Below are 19,360 nucleotides of genomic sequence, written 5' to 3' on the forward strand. Positions count from 1 at the left end.
AATGAGTAAATTCATACACATAGCATTCTTTATTGTTGCCAGAGTAATTTTGGGTATACCTTGTAATACATTGTTATTAATTTTGCTTTTAGTGTAATCAGTTATCTTTTCAAGAAATTAAACATGCATTTTCATGTGTGCAAGTTTTTTATATCTGTTTCTTTCTTCATTAATTTCATATTATCTCCTATATCGTTGAACTTGTGGACCATATTTAGAGTCTCTGTTTCAATGTTTTATTCAATAATTCCATTGCTGTTACCATTTGGGAGGCTTTTATATTGATGATTTTTTCCTGCTTTTGATCCACATGCTCTGCTTTTTTTACTTGCCTTGTAATTTTTCATTGGATATTCCACATTTTAAGTTTTGCCTGTTAGGTGCTAGACTTGGTTGTCTTCCTTTAAATAGTACTGGTGCTCTGGCATACTGCCTGGAATCACTGGGCATTCCCAGATTTGCCTTTAAGCTCTGTTAGGGCTGTTCAAGTGTAATTTTTCTTTCCAGGTTAAGTCCCACTAGTAAAGTGGCACCTTTAGGTACATTCTTTCCAATGCCCCTGTACTGAGGAGTCTTTTCCTGCTGGCTGGTCATCTGAGAACTTGGGAGTATCGTTTAGCTACACAATTGGTGGTTCCTTCCCTGGACTCGGGTAGTTTCCTCTTGTGAATGTGCACATCTGTACTCGAAGACTCAAAGGGTCATCCCTATAGATCTTCCAGAGCTTACTGCTGTTTGTGTGACTATCTCTTCTCCAGCACCCTGCCCCTCAATATGGGTATCCTTGGCCTCTCCATACTTGACTCTTCAAGTCAGATGCCCCACCAGGCTCTGTTGAGGCCACTTCTTCCCTACACTGTTGTTTAGCAACTGTCCTAGGTAGAAAATTGGCAGTTGTTGGGGTCCTCTCATTGGCTTCCTCTCTCTCAAGGACTACAGTCCTGTGCTGCTTTTGTGCAATGTCTGAAAACCATTGCTTCATCTATTTCGTCTAGCTTTCTGATGGCTTAAATTAAGAAGGTCCATCAATTCCCTGTTACACCATTATATTTAGGAGAAGCCTACGACTCTGCCTATACTCTTGAGTGATTGATTAGCACTCCTGCACATATTATTGTATGCACTTGTTGCAGTTGAGACATTTGCAGCCCGTGTATTTATCTGCTTCTGTAATGTTCTCAGTGCTAGAGAGATCTTACCCTTCTTTAATGTCAATAGTTTCATAACATGATCATTATGAATGAAGGGGCTTTGTCTTATTCGTCTTGCCTAGCATTATAGGAATATGGTTTTAATGCTTGTGTCTTCGTTTCTCCTTCCGGACTTGCTCTTCACTTGAGGATAAAGGCACATGGAGCTTGGTGCTCTATGTCCAGATTATAAGGAGCTAGGATTTCCTTCTCATTTGCCAGTATCTTTTTCAGTAGACAAATGCCATATTTTCCTGTTAGCCCATCCCAAAATTTTACTGCAGCTAGAGATTTTTACCAGGTGCAAGGTTGGGGGTCTGTAAAGGCTAGAGATGGAGGCCCACTCTGCCCCACTACTGCATTCACAGACTTGTAGAGTCAGTATTTTATTGTCCTGGAGAATTAGGTTGGATGCTAGCACCTGGAAAACATTTTTGTCTTTCATTTTAGTTTCATTGCCTGGTGTCATGGCAGATGAGTGCATGTTCCCTTTGCTGTTGGCAGGTATCATTAACCACATTCACCTGTGTTTTCCTTGCAATTTACTTCTTCTGTTCTTTTTAAAGTAAATGTCACTCATGGTTTCTTGCAGCTCCCATTGGCCTAAAGTGTAAAATGCAAGCGTGAGTTCTGAATTGCTGACTGATCTGAGGTTATTGCAAGCTGAAGATCAAGGGGACCATGACATAGAACTGGGGGCAAAACTTGGGAATAACATTGGACAAGTCCATTAACCTGTTTTGGCCTGAGCTTCTCTATTGGTAAAATGCACATGTTAACCTACATCACCTCTTCATCTGTGACAGTCTAAGATTCTAGCTCTTCTTGATGTTTCTATTAATGGTTAGTTTGTACATTGTTTTCTGAGTTGTTTATAGATTTTCCTTATGTGTATACTTAATTATTGACCTGGGCCACTAATTACCATTTCATGTATCCGTCTATATATTGGATTTAAAAATGTGGATGGGTCATTATAAGCCTATGTAATCCAATTTCACATGGTGTTGCATTAGGAAAACATAGACTGGCTTCCAAAATGAATTTAAAAGTAACCCAAATACTTTCTTGAAGTCCTCAAGACTGAGAGATTCTCCAAACAAATAGTTCACAGAAATATTTCTTAACATCCCTTGTCTTTTCTTCAGTTCTTTATCTTCATAAAACTCTCTGGAGACTCTCCCTCCCCCAAATGCAGAAGATCCTACAATCCCTCCCCTCCTCTTCTTTCCTGTTTTACATAGATTTTTCCTGACTTTCTCAGCCTCCTGGAAAGTATAGTTTATCTTCTGTCCTCTGTATTTTCTTACCCCTATCCCCTTACTCTGTCCCTTTTCAGTTCTTAGGCAAAGAGTATAAAAGGCAGGAGGCAGACAGTGAACGTTCATCTTATTGCCACGTTCATCTCTGACTGATGATATTTTGCAAATAACAATGAAAGGGCAGGAATGATAATTCAAGGAAGTCATGGTAAGAAGTGTGAAAAGAGTGCCTCAGCTCCTCACCTGTAGTCTGAGAGAGACACGGAAGAAATAAAAGAATATACCTCTCAGTAGCAAACCCTTCTCTTCTCCCATATTCAGTTCATCAAAATGCAGGGGGTCACACATCTTTGGAGTATCAAGCTGGGCATACTGCCCATTATTTCTCCTAAATACTAGAAAACTCTGGGACCTTCATGGGTTAATTCCAAAATAATGGAATACTTAAGTGCCTACTTTAGGCAATAATTGTCCTTAAGAGCCCATTCTAAGACAAGTTATTTATGAACTAGAGAACTCTAGAAAGGTAATATAATCATTCCTTACATTTATTTAAATTCCAACTTCTTGAGAGCATCTTGAGTTGGTCAGCTTCTGATCAAGTTTATCCTCAGCCTGGGTGTCCACTAATGGGTATATATTATTGAATTATCTGGACTGTTATCCCAATTGTTCAGCCCTTAAACAGAAGGCATCCTGTATCATTTAGGAACCATTTGGCTACTAACATTAAATAATGAAGGCTGTCTGTACATGTAAAATATCTCTAGGGAGATAGCTGATTGCATTGTTTTGGTGGCTTATTACATCAGAGCTGGCAACTCTGTGATTAATCTGGCCATTATAGTGTTAATTTTATGTCTGCATTCAAGCAGAAAGAAAAAGAATGGAAAAAAAAAAAGATTATGTCAGGAATTTTGTTCCCTTTAGTTAAGAAAGCATAAGGAAACTTTCCCTGAACACTACCCCACCTCCACTTCAGTAGACATATCACTGAATAGAACTGGATCCCATGGTCATCCATAACTGTAATGGAGCCTAGAAAGGAGGAGAAAAGGATTCATCCATAAGCCATTGCCTGAGGCTGTGAATATTGCTTTTCTGAACTGACTGGATATTTCTCCCAGTGAAAATGGGGGAATGGCTCTGGAGGAGACAAGCCCCTACTGGATCTGCTACACCTCTCAAGGAAGTAGAGAATCATCTTTGAGAGAAATTTACTTTAAAAAAAGGGGGCTATTACGTTTTGTAGAGATTTACTAGTAAGTATTGATCAAATAGTCTCTTCAATGAAGAGAAAGAGGAAAGGGATAAAAAAGCAGGAATATCTATGGAGAAGTAGTGGGACTGAGACTCTGGTGGGTTCACAGTTCAAATTTATACTTCTCTGTAGAATTCATCATCCATTCTACTTTATATTTCATTTCTGTGGAATTATTCATCCATTCCACCTTGCTGATTCTAAGTATTAAATTTTAATCTGAGTCCCTTAGCACTGGCATCACTGAGAGGATTATAGAGTGACTACTGGTATATCCCTTTTTTTCAGTTTTGTAAAGATAAATAAAGGACTGAATGTATAATTCTCTGAGATCTCAGCAAGTACAGTGGTGATGTAGAACAAAATAACATGGCCACCACCTGGATGTGGGAAAGTTTTTCTCTCTTGGGGGAAGTAGATTTTCTGGAATGTTGAAAAACTAGAGGTAGAGATATATTCAGAAATATTTGGACACTGAATATACTTTCCCACCTCAGCTGTAGATATGGCCTCACTGTCTTTGAGCGTGTCTGAAGAACTGCAAGAGCCCAATGTTTAAAAACATTCGAGTTGCAGTGAATAAATTTAGTGTAATTTCTTCTAGGTGGAGGCATAAGCCTCAAGTATGAAAGACACTGGCGTAGCAAGAATAGTCTCACAACTGGTAAGATCCCACTTTGTGTGGGCAATGCCACTGCGGCGTTGCTTCCCCAGTGGGAGTGGGAGAAAGCTCTGCTAAAATGTGTTGTTTTTGTTCCAGCCCCATGTGTCACCTCACTTCCATTAAAATATTTCACCTGTGAGGAATTGAAGGTAAAGTAAATCTAACCATACAAGAAATCTTGTGTGTAGTTCTTTCCCGCTTGCTAGCCTCCAGGAACGCAGCTTCTGCAAGTGAGACCAATGATATTGTAGACAGCGTGGTTCTGTCTTTTCTTCTCAGTGCTAGGTTTACTGGTCACACTATTACACAGTTGGGGGAAAGGACCACATTAATAAGGGAAAAGGCATACTACTGGAAGGATTCCAGGAAACAACCCATTGACTAAGATAATGGATTATGCCAGTCTCAGCAAGTACGTGAAATGAGTCCAGAGGAAAGAGAAAGAGTAAGAAAACTTGGGAGGCACCTGCTGCAGGGCTGATAGCTTATTTCCTCAAAATCACCTACCAAAATCCTAATAAGAATTGATATGCCTATTTACCTTGTTGAAATGTTAGGGAAAGAAATCTGTTTGGGAAACACTGAACTGAGCACGAGTCTGCAAAAATACAGTCCTGAACTCCAAAAGGCAGGCTTGTGTAGATAAGCTGCAGGAGTGACTTCTGGGATCCTAGGCTGCAGTGTGGGTGGGTGATATATGGTGACAATGGTTACTGTATCCCAGCCAAGCAACCCTGTCCTTCCCATGTGGTTTCATACTGCTAATAAAGGAGCAGCCTGTCTCTACATGAAGGGGTTTAGCACCTATTTAGCTGTGATTTTGGAGCAGAAATAACTAGGAAGGATCCAAGAAATGTGGGCTTTAACCAAGGGATGCCAAAAGCCTGTGAGAATAACATAAGATCAGGAGCCTAACCAAGCAGAAAGAAACAATCTTTATTATAAAGCAAAGAGCAACTGAAAATTGAAAGGCATGAGCTATATCAACCAGTTATAGATACAGCAGGAAAGGAAGCCACACAGAAGGATGCCATGTGGAAAATGTTCTATGAGCTTCTTAAGGAAACACAGAGCAGAGAGCATGGTGCAGAACTAACATCCGACAGGATAATTCTTGCTGTCAGGTTACGATGCCTTGATTTGCAGTGATTGTCAAAGACATGAGAGTCACTGGAGTTCATCCCCACCCCCGCACTTCAAATACATCTATCCCTAGTAACTTCACTGACAGCAAATACGGCAGCAATTTCGAATCCGCTGCACTGGGAGAAAGCTCTGCCACCCAGCCACTGAGCATCTGAAGCTTTGCCGTTGAATATGGTGGTTTATCAGATGTCCTTTGCTTCCTCCTTCTTCCGCAACAGCATATGCTTAACCACAAGCAACACAGTGTATCTGGGGAAGGACAGGGGCCCTACGTAAAGATTTAATTACCTCATAATTCTGCATGGGGCCAGTGTTATAGTCCTGGAGTAAGAGGTTATTTGGCTACAGCAAAACATTTTATCTTAGTGACAAGAATAAAACAAAAGCTCTATACACATCAGACAAATAGGTGTGCTTTCTTAAAGAAATGGTATCTTTGGGACGCCTTGGTGGCTCAGTCGGTTATGTGTCTGCCTTCAGCTCAGGTCATGATCTCAGGGTCCTGGGATCCAGTGCTGCATTGGGCTCCCTGCTCAGGGGGAGCCCGTTTCTCTCTCTTCCTCTGCCGCTCCCCCCCTCCCCCGGCTTGTTCTCTCTCTCTCTCTCTCTGACAAATAAATAAATAAAATCTTTTTTAAAAAAAGAAATGGTATCTTTTTTTAATTTAATTTAATTTAATTTAATTTTTAAGATTTTATTTATTTATTCGAGAGAGAGAGAATGAGAGATAGAGAGCACGAGAGGGAAGAGGGTCAGAGGGAGAAGCAGACTCCCTGCTGAGCAGGGAGCCTGACGTGGGACTCGATCCCGGGACTCCAGGATCATGACCTGAGCCGAAGGCAGTCGCTTAACCAACTGAGCCACCCAGGCGCCCGAAATGGTATCTTTAATAGACTGAAGGTTTATGTTTCCTCTCACCTCCAAATTTATATGTTGAAACTCAATACTCCCCAATGTGATAGTATTAGAAGGTGGGGACTTTGGGAGGTGATTAGGCTTAGATGAGGTCATGAAGGTAGTGTCCTCATGATTAGTGTCCCTACAAGGGTCACCAGAGAATTTGCTCTCTCTTTGTGCTTTCCATATTGTGAGGTTATAGGAGAAGCTGGAAGTATGCAACGCACAAGAGGGTTCTCACCAAAACCTGACCATGTTAGCACTCTGATCTCTGGCCTGTGAGAAATAAATTTCTGTTATTTATAAGCCACCCAGTCTGTTGTATTTTTGTTATAGTGGTCTGAACTGACTAAGATAGTATCTGGAAACAAATAGTCCCGAACATAATCATCTGTTTACATGTCATTTTGGGCCTTCAAATAGGAAAATGATAAGTCCCATGAAGCCAAAACCAAAAGGCATTCGTAGATAGGCAGTTGGACTGTTCTTGCTCACACTTCTGACATCTTTTCCAACACTACTTCTCCAATTCTCTTGACACCAGCTAGGTGTTCTACAGTTCAACTCAGTTGTCACTAACTACCCAGAGTTAGCTCAGACACTACCAGTTAAGGGCTCAGGTTCACAAGACCGCCTCCTCTCAGATGCCAGTCACAAATGGGGTGCCCAGTCTACCCGCACTTCTATCTGGTCTATTGCAAATTCAGGGGTTTCTCCAACCGTCCCCTCAAGCTGCCTCAGGTTTCAATAATTTCCTAGAATGACTCACAGAACTCAGGAAAACACGTTACTTACATTCATTGGTTTAATATAAAAGATACAACTCAGGAATAGCCAAATGGAAGAGATACACAGGGCAAGGCATGGCGGAGGGGGCTGAGTTCCCATGCTCTCTCTAGGCACATCACCTGCCCAGAACATCAATGTGTTCACCAACCCAGAAGCTCTCTACATCACATTGTTTAGAGGTTTTTATGGAGCTTTCACTGTATAAGCAAGATTGATGAAATCATTGGCCACTGGTGATTAACTTTCCCAGTCCTCTCTCCTCCCCAGATATTGGGACATATGGCTGAACGTTCCAAACTTCTAATCAAGGCTTAGTCTTGCTGGTGGCCAGCCCCCATCCTGAAACTATCTACACCTCCCACGAATCACCTTATCAGACCAAAAATGCTCCTATCTCCCTTATCACTCAGGAAGTCCCAAGGATTTTAGGAGCTCTGTGACAGTAATTTGGTGACAAAAAATCAAATCTATTTCTATGATTCCTCAATAATATTTGCAGTGGGCAGTCCAATTTGAAAAAAAAAATGAAAGAAATCATATTTTCTAAAATCCTTGTTTTCCTGTTATGTGAAGTAGCATTTAGGAACAGAATAAGAAATATAGGTGAGTTAGTGATAGTTGGGGGAGAAGACTCTGAAATTAAAGTCTGGTTTTTGAATAGCTTTTGCAAGAAGAGAATTTGAGACTTTCAGAATTTGAGACACACTCAGGAGAGTACATGCACTCAGATCAGTATGTGCACTCACATGTCCCCTGATAAGCAGAAATCTGTTTGGGCCTCAGGAAGACTGTCTAGCCCCTCCAGAATAAAGGAGTCCCCAATATCCTGTGGGAATTGATTATATATCAGTTAAATGCATTGTTTTTTTTAATTCAACTTAAGTTCAAATCTTGGATCTTCCATTTATTAGCTCTGTGATGTAGGACAGCTTAGTCTCTTAAAGCCTCTATTTCCTCATTTATAAAAGAAGTTCTATTACCTACCCATAGAGAGGCTGGGAAGACTAAATGTGATCATATATGACACGTAGCACATACCTAAGGAGTGTTTATTATGACATTTTTAAGGCTCCATCTTTCACAATAGAGCTAGCTATCTGCATGGTCCCTGTAACTTGCTGAATATATTTATGCTTAAGTTGACTTTATGTAAAAATTATGCATACTAAATATACACCATAGTGTGAAGGATTAATTCATGTTAACAATTTTTAAAAATGTTTTGTAAAAGCCTGAGATAAAAGTACCCCTCCAGGTATTTATAAAGAGAGGAAACTGAGCAATGTGGAGGAAAGTATTTGTTGTGACAGTTCTGGTCCATGGCTGAGCACCCTGTGTATATAGTGTGCCACACACAGCAGTGCTCCTGAGAGCTCCCCTCTAGGATTCTGTAAAAGTCACTGGCTGGTTGAAGGCAGTACTAATGATGCATGCACTTGTGTAAAACACTAGAAGGAGAGGACTGGGATATTTTCTAATTCTAGGAAAGCTGTCAGATCATAAATTAAAAAAAAAAGCTTGTTATCTAATCAGATTGTACAAGATGTCAGCCTACAAACACAAATTTACCAATAATATTCTTTGAAACATGAACTTATATCTATTATTACAAATAAAGAACCTTGTTCCATGAGCATTTTCCCCTTAGTTGATTATTAACTAAGGAATAGTAGGAAAGCATCAGGATAGGCATCAAAACATTTTAAAATTAAGAAACCAGGGGCTCCTTGGTGGCTCAGTTGTTGGGCGTCTGCCTTCGGCTCAGGTCATGATCCTAGGCTCCCGGGATCGAGCCCCGCATCTGGCTCCCTGCTCGGCAGGAAGCCTGCTTCTCCCTCTCCCACTCCCCCTGCTTGTGTTCCCTCTCTTTATATATCTCTCTCTGTCAAATAAATAAAATCTTTTAAAAAAATAAATAAAATTAAGAAACCAGAGCACGATACACACTTTAATTATTTTTTCAGTAGTGTTTGAGATTTTTTCTGTTACTCAAGCCAGTATTTACAAGGTTTCACTAAACCTTAATAATGAATAAGTCCTACAGATTGTACTGATGCCAATTTCCTGGTTTTGATATTTGAGGTTATATTAGAGTTATGTAAGATGCTACCTTTGAAGGAAGTTGGGTGAAAGTTACATGTGACCGTTCTGCACTATTTTTTGAAAATTCCTGTGAATCTAAAATTATTTCTAAATGAAAGTTTAAAAACATCTGATTTTGTTTTATATATTTGGGTTTTTAATAACACTTCAATTGGAAAGAGAATTTTTATCAAGTCAGCAGCCACTTCTTCACAGAGCAGCACCTAAAGAGACCTAGACTTCAGTCCACCTGCAATGCGGCACATGGTACACCATTTTACTGAGACTTGGTCAGACCACAGCCAGGTCACACAGTGCACATTGAGTTAATCACCAGTGGCCAATGATTTCATCAATCTTGCTTATATAGTGAAACCTCCATAAAAACGTCTAAACAGTGAGGTGTAGAGAGCTTCTGGGTTGGTGAACACACTGATGTGCTGGGCGGGTGATGTGCCTAGAGAGAGCATGGGAACTCTGAGCCCCCTCCCCCATGCCTTGCCCTGTGTATCTCTTCCATTTGGCTATTCCTGAGTTGTATCTTTTATAATAAACCAATGAATGTAAGTAACGTGTTTTCCTGAGTTCTGTGAGTCATTCTAGGAAATTATTGAACCCTGAGGCAGCTTGGGGGGATGGTTGGAGAAACCCTTGAATTTGCAATAGACCAGGTAGAAGTGTGGGTAGCCTGAGCACACCATTTGTGACTGGCATCTGAGAGGAGGCAGTCTTGTGAACCTGAGCCCTTAACTAGTAGGGTCTGAGCTAACTCTGGGTAGTTAGTGACGGAAATGAGTTGAATTGTAGAACATCTAGCTGGTGTCAGAGAATTGGAGAAGTAGTGTTGGAAAAGATGTCAGAAGTGTGAGCAAAAACAGTCCAACTGCCTATCTACGAATGCCTTTTGGTTTTGGCTTCATGGGACTTATCATCTCCCTATCTGAAGTACTAGAGACATTAGGTAAGCTAAAATGAAGACATGCTTCTTGTACTAAAAAGTGCTCCTCTTTCTGGTATTTCCATTGTTCTAGCTACAGAAGCTTGGGGTAAGAGGTGGAAGTTTTACTCTTTCATACTCATTCTCTGTTACAAAGGGTTGACCCAGATTTTGTGGAGCCTAAATGTCATACAGTTTTGTGACTTCTCTTTAGGAAATGCAATACATAAACATGTTACATTTGAACAACATGAACACAATGGCAAGGCTCCTCCCAGGTCTTAGAAAGAGGCCCATGGGAAAGTGCAGCTGGGAAGTTTAAACTTCAATAGCTTCATGGTGTAGACAACATCAGCTTCTCTTGGGTAATACTGATCTTCTGAAGCGACAGAGCAAAGAGAACATGGAAGAGGCATAACATTGATTTCAGAACTTGAGAATTCCCTGGAGTACTGGGAGGGAGAGGTCAAAGGAAAAGGCATAGAAAGCCCCTGAGGAAGGCAATACCCAGTCTCTAGCAATGTCCCCGGCACTCAGTAGGCAATGTGATAAATGTTATTGACTGAATAAATGAGCACAGACAATTTCCTTGATGGGTCTTATAATAGATACATTTGACTGAATAATTAATTAATTCTGCATTGGTGAATCACACAGTTTTTATATTAAATCCTTTTTTTAAAACTCCATATTTTTCTATTTTAAACATGAGGCTTAGACTTTGACTCTGTGATCATTCTCTATATCCAAGATGTCAGGTTGGTAGTCCTTGCCACTTCAGAACAATCAAGTCCATGATAGAGATGTGCAAATCCATACCCACATATGATCAGATAAGTCTGATATACAGCAGGATGTGGTGAGCTATGAAATGCCTCTGTCCCATCAAAAAATGCACTCCCAGAAAAAGTTGGATTATGTTCAAGGTTTAAGATACTGTGGTGTCCAATTTACTCACAGTATGTTTTCAAGGCAAAAATCCAAGGTTGTGTAAATGTAAAGAAGAAGAGGGATAAAAACAATAGTTGAGACTCAACAAGCTCCAGATAATTTTAATCAAAATTATTACCAGTCACTGTCACTTTTGAGCAGCCTTTTCTGCCATGAGGCATCAGGCCAATGCAGTCAGGTTCCTGACAGTTCTCTTCATCAATCCAGGAAATATATAGTAGGCCATTTGCACCATCTGCTGCCCAGATGCCAGTCATTAAAAGGCAGATAGGAACCCCGGGAAAGCATGTTGGAATGTCACTTGGAAAAAACCTGAAACTTGCTTTGGGGGGTAAAAAAAACAAAACTGGGAGCATATTGAGTATGAGAAAGACAGAGACTCCATAAAAAGAGTACTATGAAAGCAAAGATACATGTTAAAGCTCTGAAAAATCAGAAGAAATTCTTCTATTGCCTCTCAGCCAATTTGATATGATTTTTGCTTTTGGAAATTATATGAAATACAATATTTCCCAGGCATTTTGTAGTGGTTGATATTATACTCTTTATGTGTATAAATATCTCCTTATGGTAATATTTGTGTACCCCTCTTTTTTTAGAGTAGGAACATAAGGGAAGAAGTCCCTGCTACAGGACATCCCTAATCCTGACCTCATCTCAGGCTGTAACAAATATTCACTGCTGTTACCTTCCTGAAATAATTATGATCTTTATTTAGAGACTAATTGAAGTGAGATTTTTACACAGTTGGTGTTAGAAATGCTGGCAGCCTTGGTCTCCAGCGATGTGGCCATCTCATCTGCCACAAAATGAGACTGTCTTATTTCTTAGAAATACAATACAGTTCTCTGAGAAGTTTTCAGACATGATGGACCTCTGATGGAATTGCACCAGATTACACAGAAGAGTCACAGTTTTGTCTGTTTTTGTGTATTGTTCAAGTATCCACGTAACTGATGCAGTCATAGGAGCCAGTAATACTCATCCTATCTTCAGCATTGGAACAAGACTAAAGTGTGTGGTTGGTAAAATTTTCCCTTAGAATCATCTCACCATTTTAGGGCTGGTTCTGCTTTTAATGGACTCATCCCTCCCTCACCCCTACTAACCTTTACTCTCCCACAGAAGCTGTTTGTTGTTTTTTTTTCCAAGGAAACTTTACTTGGGGCTTAAGAGAGTTCATAGGGATCTAGGCTATGTTTCTCAAACTTGATTAATATATATCATTTTTTTTTTAAGATTTTATTTATTTATTTCAGAGAGTGAGCCAAGCATGTGGTGCAGCAGAGGGAGAGGGAGAAGCAGGCTCCCCGCTGAGCAGGGAGCCCAACGTGGGGCTCAATCCCAGGACCCTGGGATCATGACCTGAGCCAAAGGCAGACACTTAACCGACTGAGCCACCCAGGTGCCCCATCATCTTTTAAAGAGAAAAAAATTAGTCCTGGATCTTGAATATGAGCTGAAATGATTTTCATTATAACATTACTTAAGTATTTCTAAACATAAAGCTAGGTATAAGTTCCATCTGCTTATAGCTGTTATACATGAGTACAACCAAGACAAATTTACACATCAAATACAAAGGCAACTACAAAACCAATAAAAGTAAAATTAACAACATTAATTTAATGTGACAATTAAAGCTGTTTTGCTAAAATCATATTGATTCTCATATTGTGAATATCTTTCTCAGTACTATGGTTCAAGTCTTCTTGAGTTTGGCATGCTTGTAACTATTATAAGCTCTGTGGTAACTATACAGGTGTACAGTGGTGGATGTAGGACAATGGTCATTTTGATATCAGGACATCAGGGATGTCAGATAGGCTTGTCAGCATATTAAATGGATTCAAAGGATTCTGGTATATTTAAACCCCTTCTTTTTAATTTTTAAAAATAACCCTAGAATTATATACATATATAATATATTCAAAGCAACACCTCCAATGGGGGTTACTTAAAACAGGTTTTCCACAATACTCTTATTATTATTACTATTTTTTAAAAAATATTTTATTTATTTGACAGAGAGAGAGACAGTGAGAGAGGGAACACAAGCAGGGGGAGTGGGAGAGGGAGAAGCAGGCTTCCCACTGAGCAGAGAGCCCGATGCTGGGCTCAATCCCAGGACCCCGTGATTCTGACCCAAGCCGAAGGCAGACGCTTAACGACTGAGCCACCCAGGTGCCCCTATTATTATTACTATTAAAGTAAAATTGTTTCTAAGAATTTATTTCCCCTAGTTCATGTTTTCTACCAAAAAAAAATTCTACATATATTTAATTATTAAAACAGAATGTAACAAATGCCCAAGCTAAGACTTGTTATAAGCATCTGCATATTTTTGCAACTCTATAGTAAATCTTGCTCACTGCATAATTTATTCCAACTTTTTTTCTTCAAACTTTCAGCAATATTTCTTTTTCTTTTTTTTTTAAATTTTATTTATTTATTTGACAGAGAGAGACACAGCAAGAGAGGGAACACAAGCAGGGGGAGTGGGAGAGGGAGAAGCAGGCTTCCCGCTGAGCAGGAAGCCTGATGTGGGGCTCGATCCCAGGACCCCAGGATCATGACCTGAGCCGAAGCAGATGCTTAATGACTGAGCCACCCAAGCGCCCCTTTTCAGCAATATTTCTGAGTCTTCTGAACATCTTTGTGAATAGAAGAACACATTTTAGTTTATTTCCATATTGTTTTTCTATTATTTCAACCATTTTTACTGCATCAGGAAGAAATGTGTTTGCCCAGTGGTACACAGCTTTTTGGGTTTTGCTTTTTTTTGTGTTAAGTAGGAAACCTTGAGATCAACTTCCAAATATTTATCATGAAATTAAAAAAAAATACCTTTGAAACAATTATAGACTCCCTAATTAATATAATATAAATTATAGATTCCTAAATTATAGAAATTTTCAAAAATAGTCGAGAAGTCCCATGTAGCTTCACTCAGCTTCCCTCAAAGGTAACATCTTCTATAACTCTAACAACAAATATCAAAACTGGGACATTGGCATCGGTACAATCTGCAGGTCTTATTCATTATGAAAGTTGAGTGAGATTTGGCAAATACCAGCCCGCATATAAAATGACCTGAAGTATTACTGAACAAATAATTAAGGTGTGTGTCATGATCTGGCTGCTTAGTTTGTGAATGTTTTGCTGCCTATCATGATGCCTTCAGAGTATCCAATACCTAATCAACTGAGGGAAAAAATCTGCATTTGCGGCAAGGTTCTTTATTTATTGTAATAGATATAAATCATGTTTCAAATAGTTTTATTGATAATTTTTGTTTCTAGGCTGACATTTTGTGTAATCTGATTAGATCATTTTTAAAAGTTTGATATGTGGATGACAGTTTTCCTAGAATTAGAAAATGTGTGGGGCGCCTGGGTCACTCAGAGGGTTAAGCATCCAACTCTTGATTTCAGCTGGGGTCATGATCTCAGGGTCCTGGGGTCAGCCCTGCATAGGTCTCTGCACTCAGTGGGGAGTCTGCTTGAGATTCTCTCCCTCTCCTTCTGTCCCTTCCCCAGGTGCATTCTCTTTCTGTCTAAAATAAATAAATCTTTAAAAAAGAAAGAAAGAAAGAAAGAAAGAAAGAAAGAAAGAAAGAAAGAAAGAAAGAAAGAAAGAAAGAAAGAAAGAAAATGTGTCAGTTCCCTCCTTTTATTGTTTTAAATTAGTGCATGCAATAATGTATTATCTTCAAACTTTTGTTTGGAGTATTTAATTAAAACCAGTTATTTGTGTGGTAAATCTACTTATGTCGGCAAATATATGTTACATAAATTGCATAATATAAAAGAATGGGTCATCCTGTGTCCCTCCTGGAGGTTATGAATTACATTTCTAAGCATTGATCTACAAAACACAGAGTCATCTGTTTACTCCTTTCTCTCTAGCCTCATTACCTTGTATTTACAGGCTCACAATACCAAATCACTATTAACTCATCACATACATCTTGTTATTTCCTTTGTAAATACTTGTTACTTCCTCTCCTTTGTAAATACTTTTCCAACCATTTGGAGCTCTCTTCCTTCCTTTACTGATCTGAAGAATTCCTATTCTTTCTCGGAAAGCCCAGCTCAATGTCCCTTCTTCCAAAAAGCTTTTCCTTTTCCTTTCTCTGTATCACATGTTTGTTCCACGTGAACCCACTGGTGTACTGATCTCACCAGGCTGCAGTTTGTTTCATTACATCTCTACTCAGTAGATACTAGGAGTTGTCTTAGTTTTCTCCCTCAGTGTTTAATATTTTGGATCAAACTGATTTTAGATTTGATATTTTCCCCAAAACAATGACTTGTCATTATAGACTCCTGAACCACATAGAACCCACTAGAAAAAGTAAAATGAAGGTGTGGATCAGAGTATTTGCCATTACAGTTTTTAACCATGAGGATTTTCAAAACTGATGCAACTAGAGAAATTTTAACCTGTAAAAGAAATAACAAATTTCTCTAGGATGAGTTCAATTAAATTACTATTATGAGAGGATTGTGAGAACAATAAACATCATTTCCTCATAACATTCAGTCTTATTGTCTCCATTGTGAACTAAATGTCCTATTGTTTTCTTACTCATAAGGGTATAATGAAGATCTCCTAGGCATTTTGTGACCCTGACTCATTCAGATCCTACACTGTATTGCAGCCTCCAGGACTGTAGAGCACATTATATGGTGTGGGGAGGAGGAGGGAGGTGTCTCAAATTATACTTTAAAAACCAGGCTTTATGCTCCCATGTCCTTTGTGAAATGAAACACAGGGTATACATTTCTCATTTCTTTCCCCTCAGGAGGATGCCAAACTCTTGTTCAGGAAAAGGGGAGAAGTTGCTTTGGGCTTTCCTCTTTTCCTCTGAGATTTGTTTCATTTGTTTCATAAGGAACTATTGGTTGCAGCTAAAATTTCCCCATTGCATATGCCTGAGTGTGCAAGATCTTTTTGTTGTAATCTTCTGCAAATGCCAAATTACCTGCCAAGTTTTATGGTTAATTATTATATTTCCATGCTCTTAATTTATAAAGTGTTTGTCTTTGGTGCTCAAAGGAGAGACAGTATTTCAGACAAGCCAGTGGCCAAAAGAGTATAGTCGGAGGCAGTAAAGAGTTAATATAAGAGAGGAAGTCATAACTTAGCCCACTACACACTTGGGGAATTATGGTAGATGTAACTTTGATTTGTTTAACCTCAGATAATCCATCACAGACTTGAAGATAAAACAGAAGGAGGTAAAACAAGGAAGACAGTTTTCCCCCTGCTTAAATGCTGGTTGTTGAACATTTGCCAGGTTATCATTGGGAATCAACCGAATTAAGATGACAAAAGAAGTATCCAGTACCAAGGAGTTTATAAGACAGATTGTCTTTCTTATGCTATTTACCTACTATATACACTATTACTTACTACAAACACAATAAGTTATGTCTTTACCACATTTCGTACCAGTAGCAGCCAGAATCCTGGAAGGGAAAAATAGCTCACTATTTTTTTTTTATCAGAATTTAGGACATGGTGAATAGAAACTAAAAAAAAAAAAAAAAAAGTGCAAATAAATAATAGTGGAGAGCCCTTACTAATTTTAGCCTGAGAGTGAAGAGATTTATCAGAACATTCTACACAAGTAAAAGCTAAAGAAGTCCATCACCACTCAATTTGTCTTACAAGAAATGTTAAAGGAACGTCTTTAACCTGAAAAGAAAGGGTGCTCATTAGTGACAAGAACACATATGAAAGAATAAATCTCACTAGAAAGGTAAATTCATAGTAAAGGTAGTAGGTTATAAAGCTAGTATAAAGGTTAAAAGTCAAAAGTAGTAAAAATAACTATGATTACAACAATTAGTTAAAGGATCCACAAGATGAAAAGATATAAAATGTGACATCAAAAACATAAAATATGGTGGGGGAGTAGTAATAATATTGAGCTTTACAATGGTATCAAATTTAGGTTGTTGTCAACTTAAAATAGACTGCTATAGATATATGTAAGCCTCATACTAAGCAAAAAGCTGTAGAAAATACACAAAAGATAAAGGGATATAAGCAGACCACTAAAGAAAGTTATCAAACCACAAAAGAAGAGCGCAAGAGAAGAAGAAAGGAACAGAGAGGTACTATACAAAAACCAGAAAACAAGGAACAAAACAGCAATAAGTACATACCTATCAATAATCACTTTAAGTGCAAATGGACTAAATTCTCCAATCAAAAGACAGAGTGGCTGAACGGATTAAAACAAAACAAACAAACAAAAAACAAAAAGCCCCCATGTATATGATGTGTATAAGAGACTTACTTTAGATGTAAGGACATACACAGACTGAAAGTAGAGATGAAAAAAGATATTTCATGCAAATGCTTTTCAGCAAAAAGCTGGAGTAGCTATAATTATGTCAGAAAAAACAAACATTAAAACAAAGACTATAATGAGAGACAAAGAAAGGTGTTACATAATGATAAAGCAATCAATCCAATGTGAAGATACATTTGTAAATATTTATGCACCAAACATAGGAGCACCTAAATATATAAAGAAAATATTAACAGACCTAAAGGGAGAAACACATAGTAATACGATAATAGTAAGGGATTTTAATACCCTACTTATATTAATGGATAAATCATCCAGACAGAAAATCAATAAGGAAACACTGACCTTAAACAACACATTAAACCAGATGGACTTAACAGATATTTATAAAACGTTCCATCCAGAAGCAGCACAATATACATTTTTCTCAAGTGCACATGGAACATTGTTCAAGATAGATTATATGTTAAGCCACAAAACAGTCTTAAAAAATTTAAGAGGACTGAAATCATACCAAGCATATTTTCTGACAAGAATGATATGAAACTAGAAATTAATTAAATGAAGACAACTGGAAAATTTGCAAATATGTGGAGATTAAAGAATGTGCTACTGAACAATCAATGGGTCAAAGAAGTCAAATATAAAAGATACCTTGAGGCAAATGAAAAGGGAAACAGAATAACCCAAAATTTGGGATGCAGCAAAAATAATACTAAGAGGGAAGGTCATAATGATAAACACCTACTTCAACAAACAAGAAAAGTCTCAAATAAGCAACCTAACTTTACACCTCAAGGAACCAGAAAAACCAGAAAGCCCAAAGTTAGTAGCAAAAAGGAAATAACAAAGAGATGAAACAGAAGATTTGAAAAAATTATTACCAGTGAAGGGATTTAATTAGTAATCAAAAACCTCCCAACAAACATAAGTTCAGGACCAGACAGCTTCACTGGTGAATTCTGCCGAGCTTTCAAAAAAGATTAATCCTAATCCTTCTCAAACTGTTAAAGAAAAAAAATAGAAGAGGGAACCCTTTCAAACACATTTTATGAAGGCAGCATTACCCTGATAATGAAATCAGACAAGGACACCACAAGGAAAGAAAATTACAGGCTATTATCCCTGATGAACACAGTTGTAAAAATCCTCAACAAAATGTTAGCAAACTGAATTCAACAATACATTGAAAGGATCATACACCATGATCAAATGGGATTTATTCCAGGGATGCAAGTATAGCTCAACATTTACAAATCAGTCAATGTAATAAACCACATTGACAAAATGAAAGATAAGAATCATATGATCATCTCAATAGATATACAAAAAGCATTTGGCAAAATGTAATATCTGGTTCTGATTAAAAAAAAGAAAACCTCTCAATAAAGTATAGATGGAATGTACATCCACAAAATAAAGGCCATGTAAGTCAAGTCTATGGATAACACTATACTCAATGGTGAAAAGCTAAAAATTTTCCTGTAAGATCAGGAACAAGACATGGATGCCCACTCTTGTAGTACTGGAAGTAATCAGACAAGAAGAAGAAATAAAAAGCATCCAAAATGAAAAGGAAAAAGTAAAACTGTCCTTATTTGTAGATGACATGATACTATATATAGAAAACCCTAAAGACTCTGTTAAAAAACTGTTAGAACTAATAAATGAATTCAGTAAGGTTGCAACATATAAAATCAATACACAGAAATCAGTTGCATTTCTACACACTAATTATGGACTATCAAAGAGAAATTAAGACAACAACCACACTTACAAATGCACCAAAAAGAATAAAATACCTTGGAATAAATTTAACCAAGGAAGTGAAAGACCTGTGCACTGAAAACTATAAG

This window comes from Zalophus californianus, chromosome 6, assembly GCF_009762305.2.
Source record: "Zalophus californianus isolate mZalCal1 chromosome 6, mZalCal1.pri.v2, whole genome shotgun sequence".
NCBI classification, from domain to species: domain Eukaryota; kingdom Metazoa; phylum Chordata; class Mammalia; order Carnivora; family Otariidae; genus Zalophus; species Zalophus californianus.